Genomic DNA, 9,708 nt, shown 5'->3' on the forward strand with positions numbered 1-9,708 from the left:
ATATATTATATATAATGCTATAGTGTTTAGTTTTGTAAAGGCTGCATTCTTAGAACATAGCGAATGCTATCCGATCTTTAGATATTTCGATACTGCTTTTTCACCTGTAAAAGTAGGGACAAACCCAAACGGCGCGGGTAAGGTAATGCTGTGACAACTTTGATAACAATCCATCTAAAGCAGTTATAGAGAAAGAGAGAGAGAGAGAGAGAGAGAGAGAGAGAGAGGGGGGGGGGCGGGAGAGAGAGAGAGAGTACATGTATGCTTTTACAATGATCTGAAGAATTTTGATTTTTCGGCTTCACTCGACCTAAATCCCTGTAAAAAGTGCTTTGTCATTAGCAACAGGTCCCAGCAAGATGATTTATATCCCGTTTACAACCACAATTTTTATAAAATCTGTGGTTAATAACCATGCACAGTTCAAACAATGGCAATAAAAATGCGATTTTCGGAGATTTTATTGTGATTTTGTATTGAGTACTTTAAAAAGCAATATTCTAATTTATACCGCATTGTTTCTAACAAGGTTTTTAACATGCCATTGTTATTAATCCTTGGGTCACTGAGACGAATCGAATGTGCATTTTAAAAATAGTTCGGAATATCATAATTTATATCTTGAAAATGCAAAACTAATTTTGATTAATGGGGAACATTGACCTTTTAATGTGGGACTTTTTATCCCTTACATGCTATAAAAATCTTTCTTCTCCTTGTTTTTTTCTTCTTTAAATAAAATCCTTCCATTAATATTTTTGTAACGTCTTTTTTCGTACAAATCTGAGCTATCTAAAGCAATAGGAGAAAAATTCAATATATAACATTGTCTAATACGAACAACCGCAGGTGGTATCAATTGAATGCATTTTTTTCTGAAGGACTGGAAAAGTGTATTGCGATTCTATCATCTGCTGTCAACCCTTATTCACCTTTCGTGTAATTACATGGTGCATTTGATACCTTTATGACAAACGTCTTTAAAGGATCAAATTAAATGGAAAAAAATCTTGAGTAAACATTACCAAATATCTAAACAAAACCCCCGTGTTTTTTTGTTTTTTTGCCAGTGCTATATGATTAACTGTATTTAAGAAATTTAATACTGAAGTTTGTGCCCCAATTTTTGCATAATTTTCCAGATTTGACTATTTAAAGGCAAACAGTTGTAAATGAAATGAAAAAAATATTGAAACTGCGTGTTTTTTCACTTTGACTTTACATACAAAAATTACAATTATGGATTGTATGCATTCAATTGTTATTTTATTACTTTAATATGTCGATCTCTAGTGAAAAATATAAAGGGATTTTTTTCTCAAGAGCAAAAGTCAATGCGTAATGTAACGAGAGTGAGTTAAGAAACGGGTGCTTAAATGCTCATGTTCCATTGATCGTTAGTAATAGGATAAGAAAAGGCGCATGCAATACGATGAGAAATGACACATCCTTTCGCTATGATTAGGGTCTATTTAAACATATTCTCGAGTGCGTCAAGTCAAGTGCGTGTCTGTATCTCTTTGTTAAATCCTTCATCTTTGATGAATTTAAAGTATTTAAAATATGAATATTTAAAAATTTAATAAAAGCATATTATATTTAAAGTATGTAGTAACAAAGTCATATCGCGCATTCTTCGTACTTTTATTACATACTGCTATTTTCATAGCAAAAACCGCTCTAGATGCACTGCACTCATGTTTCACAAAATTTATCATTAGACATTTACTTTAAATGAAGAAAAACCTCATCAAATACATTTAACCTAGATATATAAAATAGCAATTGTTTATGTAGAGCGTAATTAACAATAAATGGCATGCAGATACATTCTTTTATTTGAAAAAAAAAACCATGCCAGTTTTTTAGTAGTAGTACATAGTTCTTATTGTGGCCGGTAATAAATGTTAGTAACAAGTGAGAACTATTGAATATTTTCAAACTAACACACCATTTTATTTATACATTTATTAACACACACATGTTTATTTCGTGTTAACATGGATCTCCCAAATATGTTTTCATAATCTTTTAGCATACATTCAATTCCATTATATGTAGATTATCTATTCCTCCCCTTTGCAGAATATTTAAAGACGTATTTTACTAAACCCGGGTGTCTTTGTTGTTAATAAATAATTACAAAATTTTAAATAGCTTAGTTATACTTAGTTTGTTAAATGGTGGGCATCAGAGGAATACAACAACCTAGGGTGACATTACAAATCAATAACATTTGCAATTTTGTTCCTATACTGTAACAGGCAAGTTGCTAATATCTACATAACTAATTGTTTTACTTTTTGCACTTGCACATCTATACATATACTGTTGTAGAGTAATCCAGCTGCCAGGCTTTTTTTAATACTTTTACAACCTGTTTTCTTCTTCCTTTTTCTTGTATGTATAATCCTATTTGTTTTTCTTTTAATACATTTAGTGGCTTGACGTTCTGTCTGCGCAAGAGGTTCGACAGAACAAAGAAGATACTTCGTTTCGGGGTTGCGTCCTGAGAACGTGGCTATTATAATGAATCTTGGTCCCTGTTTTACACCTATTAGTGTATGCGTGCATTTTAGTTTTTTACACACGCTAATGGCGTTGTCTATATAACAGAGCTTGTTGGTCTCTGATACGTATAGAAAGTACGGTGCAGTCGTGGCAAACATAATTCGAGAGGTAAATGCCACAATTCGAGAGGTAAATACAAGGAAGTCCAAGTGCTTCTGTATTTATATGCACTTCTTTCGCATTCATCCCATTATGAAAAGATCAAGAGAATGTTCAAATAGAATGTAATCATTAAGTTGTTTAAGATGTAACAGAAAAACTCGAAACTTTTGCCTAACATTGACGTTAGTATGCGTAGAATGGTTCTGTCGCTTCAATATAAGACACGCCATTTGGGCCTGTTACAATTTTTTCTCTTGGGTAAAACTTCTGATAATTCTAATAAAGCCTAGTCTGTCACATGTAAAGATTAAAAAGTGATAGAGAACTATTTTCCTGGAAATAACCCTCATTGCCTTTGGGAGAAATATTTCAATTAATGCTATATCAATTCTACAGATTTGGTTTGGACAGCGACAAACGCAAATAAGCCCTATCTGAGATTTTAAATACGGCAAAATGACTCTATAATTGGTCTCTGCAAAATGAATGGGATTGCTATTAGGTATAAATATGAGAAATTTTGTCTTGAATAGTGTGAGAAGTGTCACATGACACTTTTAATATCGTCAGAATAGAGAGGAAAAATTCAATAAGAATATCTGTGAAGATTGAAAGGCTGTAGAATTGGTTGAAGGGGATGATTTAGGGGCAAGCTTTAATTGAGAGATATTTTATTTACTGAATAAATGAAATTTTGTTTGCCGATTTATTCTTTTTATGTCTGACTTCGTTGCCTAAGAATAATATTTTTTCTCGCTGCGTTAAACAATTTCCTCAGTGTATTTATTAAGTAAATGACTGAGTGTTACGGTGATTTGTGTAAAGTTTGGCTGTGGCATAAAATGGAGTATACTTAAAATTCGATAAAGTTACATTTTTGAACATCGTAAAATATTATTTCCGACAAGTTTTGGTAATAAATTAGAACGATATGATGTCTGCGAAGTGTGTAGTAGTTAATGAAAAAGATATAATGTCTGGAAAGGACCGTTTGTGTGTGTGTGTGTGTGTGTGTGTGAAAACATTGCAACTTATACAATGATTTGTACAGGGAGTTTGATGTTGTTGTTTTTTTTTTTACTTAATAGGTATGAATGAATATTCGTTTTATTCTTAAAAATGTGTTTGTGTGAGTTATCTGCGTCATATTCACCCAAATATCCCCGTGTTGAGGTTTTATGATGTATGCATCAGAGAAAATTGTAAATTGTATGAAACTGTTAGGATTTAACTGACATTTGACCAATTTGTTGACAAAATATGCTGTCTAAGATAAACGCAAATATTTTCCCCGACTGACATTCTTTGTAATTTAAAGATATGCCATGCGCATCTTTCGCTAATATGTTGAATCATTAAATATAAACTTGGCTCAATTGAAAAAAAAATAAAAAAGTAATAATTGTGAATGTAGAGCAGCATTACAATTCACTATTAAATGTCATGTAACTGTAGTCAATTGTTTACTTAAAAAAGTCAACAACAACATTATTTTATTTTATTAAACTCGAATCACAAAGTGACACAAGAGTATACAGTTATACATATCTGAAAAATGTGACATGGTGTATAAACAGATAGTACAAATTCATATGGGTAGTTATATATTTTTTAAGTGATACACACATGTTTATATCCTCAATTATGTGTGTTCGTGTTTGCACTGATGCTGTGTAATAGTGGTTTAAATTTTCTACATAGGAAAGGGTATAATCTAAAATAAGTTGGGTTACCAAAGACCACGGGCTTCAGTATGGAACATGATAGGACAAATTAGGTAAATTATTATATTCACTTTATTATTATTACGATATTAAAAAATTTATTGCATTTGGTGTTGCAAATGGAGAAACCTTTAATACATTTTCATACATGTTCATCAAATTGCATAGACATTGAAAACAAAATGAATAAATTAATTATTTCTCATAAGATATAATCCTTTAATTCTTTAGAAGATTGACAACCCCTATCCTATGATGGAGATATGACGAGGTCCATCAATCAATCAAGTATTTTTGTAGTAACCTTTATATCATAACGCGCACGTGCAAGTGGTGAATAAAACAGAGCCAGGGTTACCAAAACAAAAAGTGATTACGGAAAATGAGAACAAATTTAAGATGTGGGCGGGATTCTGGTTGTTGTGTGTCAGAAACGCTCTCCCCTGACCATCCTGGACTATTGTTAAGAGCCCAGGTGGTTGGAATGATGTAAAATAATAGGATGGGCGTGTCGGGGATCGAGTGGATACCCATTTTTACATCAGTTTACACCGACACGACAAAACAACTGTAAACAGAGTATTGTGTTTACAGATAATCCGTTGACTGTGGTGGAAGAAGTAAGAAATGGGTATGTTAATGTGTATCAATCCATAATGAACAATCTTAAAGCATGTCCGAGTGACCGCTAATTTCAAGTGTTGTTTCTTTCTTCAAGGATAATTGGAACCATAAAAATGAGATGCCAGCAAGAATAATTTATTACAGAAGACCCCTCAGATTGGCTACGGCTACCTTTTTGACACCTAATACTTAAGTACATTAAACGATTTATCTAGAATAAAATGCAAGTTGCTTAACGACGAGTATAGCTGTAACCCTACAGCATTGTATACATTGCTGTTTACATTATCAATATATTACAAAATACATAGAAATTTACATGTTGACAAGGGCAAAACGACCAAATAAAGGAACACACTGGGGCACCGTTCTGCACAATTATTTGTATAGTGTATATTTCAACATTTTTTAAAGACGGGCTTGATAAATTAAGATTTGGAAGTCTAAAAATGTATTCAGATTAGGGTCGTACATCAAGCCACTTTGTTTACTCACGGAAAGAAATATTTGAGCCGCGCAATGAGAAAACCAACATAGTGGCTTTGCGACCAGCATGGATCCAGACCAGCCTGCGCATCCGCGCAGTCAGGTCAGGATCCATGCTGTTCGCTAACAGTTTCTCTAATTGCAATAGACTTTGAAAGCGAACAGCATGGATCCTGACCAGACTGCGCGGATGCACAGGCTGGTCTGTATCCATGCTGGTCGCAAAGCCACTATGTTGGTTTTCTTATGGCGCGGCTCAATTTTTACAACCTTTAGAAAGAAATTGATTCTTTAGCTGATTCTTGAGCTGCCTTTATCTGTCTTATACTCGTTAGTATTCTATTTGGTTTTCAGACTTTAAAGAAAAGGAAAACGTAATCAATTTCACAAATAGTGTTTGAAACTGATATATTAAGAACCGTTTACATTTTAAGTGGAGAAAATCTCCTAGAATGAACAAATCAAAGCAATTTTAATGAGAACTTTATTACAATGTGTTGATGTTAAAGAAAGCCTGATTTTGAATGCTGTGGAAAATCATTAGTATTGTTCTACGGAACATGTGTACATGGTATAGGAGGTTTTATTTTGGTGTTAATTTTAAAAGATTTATAATTTCAAGGCTATTAAATTATATGGGGGCCATCAATCACTGAATTAGAACATGAGACAATAAATATGTGATAATAGTTTAAAGAAAACGGGGTTATAAACAGTGCCTTTACAAGGTTCTTTCGGTCAGGTTACATTCATAAAGTCAAAGGATAAAAAACAATGGCATGAATTAAAACTCATAAATCCAAAACAAAAGGTTTCTCTTTCAAAACAAGTTAATAAATCAAGAACACGCTTCACGTTGTAGAGTTTCATTGGCATCACGGTCTAATAATCAAGTTACTGATAAATATTACTGTCTACTTTTCTTGCCGTTTACAACGTTATAGATTTACACAACTTACAAATACACTTAATGAAGAAAACCTACATTTAACAAATATTTAGTAACTTGGTGAAGCCGATGATAACACGAACATTTCAAAGGACAGACTTTTGTCATTCGAAGCGTTCAGTTGACGACTTTGTTGCCGCGTAAACAGATCAGAATGCCAAAATGTTAGATAGATTTATCAATAAGTACACGCAAAATTAGAAATTAAATTTAGTAAGTTCATAAATAAAATTGATTTAAAAAATGAAATTAACAACAGTATAAACCAGGCAAATTATAAAGCTAAGATGTTGAACTTAAGTTAAGACGAATGTCAACCATTCCTTCACTTGACCACCAGCTGCGGCTAAAACCCTATCGATTACCAATAATTTACAAGTAACGAGTATTCAAAACATGTTTTGGAATTGTTCAAGATGACCACATGTCCATTACGGTTGAATTTCTTTTTAAGAGCCGTGTTAGTGTCATCCAATTCCCTCCACGATTACGACAATACACTAAATTAATACACCCTATTAAAAAAACATCCGTCCGTGTAACGGGAATAAAGTAAGTGTTTTATACAGAAATGACATCGTTCTATACAATCAGACTGATTCATATAAAATGTTTGACCTATTTTCTTTGACGTTTTAGCTTTCAATATTCATGTGAGTTTTCCAGTTTCCCATTTTAATGGTTAATTTTTGAAATTGCTATACCTAATTGCGAAAATTATAATCAAGTTTTAAAATCAAGCAGCGTTCGATTTTGAAATTTCTAAATACAAAGAAGTCTATCAAAAGTGTTGTATCATATTTTTTACGCCAATACATAAGATAAATTATTTCAGCCTATCAAAAGAATTATAAAACTTCCGTATCGAATAGAAAAAAAATGGAGCATTAAATCATAGCTGACTCGAGTTGATTGGGGCAATGCAATGTGTAACACCCCTCTAACACCGGCTATAGCGGAGCTCGGATATACAGATACATTGAATGGACTTTATGATCCAAAAGAACCAGGTAATATAACAACATTGAGTCAGCACTAACAGGATAGTGAACAGATGCTTGAAACACACCGCTTTATGGTTTGCACAAAGCGCACGAGCAACTAGTGAAAGTTTGCGCTAAGCGCACACGCAATACTTTTACCTCCTCACTCTGAACATTCTTGCAAAGCTTTGGATTATAAATATCAAAGGTAAAAAACGAAAATAATACTTCTATAAAATATTGAAACTCATAAAAGATTAAATTATCCACTTTTCCACGTGTCACAATTGTGACCGAACTATTGCTCGATACGACAGGTAACGATTACAGGAAGATCTTCATGATATAGTTTCTTTCAAAATTTTGATGCAATTGAAATCTCCTGCAATAATCTGAAAATTTGTGGCATTCCTGACAATGGTCGTTTCAATCAGTCGCCCTTTGACGTTCTTCTCGCCAAACCTAACTACCGCGAGCGTATGTTCTATTATTATAATATTTTATCTTTAAGAAACACAGGCAATTATAAGGTAATTGATGGTTTTCTTAAATTGATAATACAGGAGTAATTGGCATAGATAAACTTACACCTGGATGGAAAAAAAATAACATACAGAAAATGTTTGCGGTAAACGTGCCATGTCCAAAAGGAATGTATAAAACATCAACATCAAATAAATGGTGAATACTTAAAGGCAGACATTAGTTCATAAAGGTAAATTGAGGAAAAGGCTCTTCTAGAAAAATAAGATGGAAGTGTACCACTGCAAGCAAGGAGTGCAATAAGGTTATAGTCAGATAGGCAATCGTACCATAACAGACAAAGAACAGAGTAAATAAAATTAAATTATATCAGTATTAACAAATATTTGGACAACCAAATATATATTATATCTTAACGCTAGAAGTTATACAACACGCGGTCACGTTTGTTTAAGAAATTGGTGACCTTTGTTCTGTTTATCTTTTAATAATAACCGTATGCGTCTTCTAAAAGTAAAGTTGATCATCAAAGAAGTACTAGTAGCACATTTTTTCTTCTTTTATCCTGATTACTTTGAAATCAAGATAACTGACAAATGAAAAAACATCGCATATTATACATGTCGTTCAGAGCGTGCATAGCGTGTGCTGATCTATTCAGATTTGACCACCTACGTAGTGATGTATAGACTTGATGCGAAAATTATGCATCCACGGTCAAAGAATGCGATAGGGAACATTTCTTGCAACGTTTTCAGTAATTGTTTTGCAGAATAACAAAGAAAAAAATTATAGCGGAAAAGCGCAATGCTTGTCCAACGGATAATTAACAGTGTGGACTCATTTTATTGCTATTCTATATAGCCTTCGCACAACGACATATGCTTTACACAGGAGCAAGGAATTCGCACTGACCACTTGCATATATTATATACATGAGTATTAAATATTAAACATAAGTCGTGGAACTCAAACAAGTTTGTAGTTTAATCCCTCCAGTTTTGCATCTGAGAATGATATCGCTGGACAGAATTACCACAGATGGAGCTCACTAATTGCTGACAATGGCTGCTTTCATATTTGCCATATATATGTGAAACGTACGCCTTCACAATAATCTAATATTCCTGCAATATGTATTATAGAAGGTACACCTAGCAAGACACATAAATCATCTATTTAACACTCAATAAGATCAAAAGCTTCTAAAAATATTTTGATGTAATGTTGCTGCGATGAAAACTCATATCAACGGTTATTTTAAGACGTGTTTACTGTCATGGTGTCACCTACCTGTGGGTCTAGCAAAGGATATTACAAAGTGTTTGCCCGTCCGAATATTTCAGAAGAATTAAATCATTCAAGATTTTCTGACCAGTGGACATCCAACCTCCGTAGTTCTTCTGTAACTATGGGGCTGTATATAAGCATTGATCTACTTTAACTTACTGGAATTTCTTTACATTGTGGATAGATTTTATTGTGTGAAACTGCTTAACTAAGATGTACATGAAGCTGCCGTTGGACAAAGTTCGTTCACGTTTTCCAGAGAAAATGGTACATTATGTATGTATCATTTACCGTCTGCGTTGGCATGACAACGACTGTGAAGGCTAATTCAATGTTTTTCCAACTTTGTTTGAGGGAGTGGTGGATGGAAGAGGGTAAGGGTAACATTCTGTAATGACTGAATAGGCGAAAACTGACAGTAGTGAAAAATAAGTGATCCAAAAGTCAGACATGATACATGTATACTGTGAATTTCTAAAGTATGTCCGCACAATCA

Source organism: Mercenaria mercenaria, chromosome 17 (genome assembly GCF_021730395.1).
Source record: "Mercenaria mercenaria strain notata chromosome 17, MADL_Memer_1, whole genome shotgun sequence".
Classification (NCBI taxonomy): domain Eukaryota; kingdom Metazoa; phylum Mollusca; class Bivalvia; order Venerida; family Veneridae; genus Mercenaria; species Mercenaria mercenaria.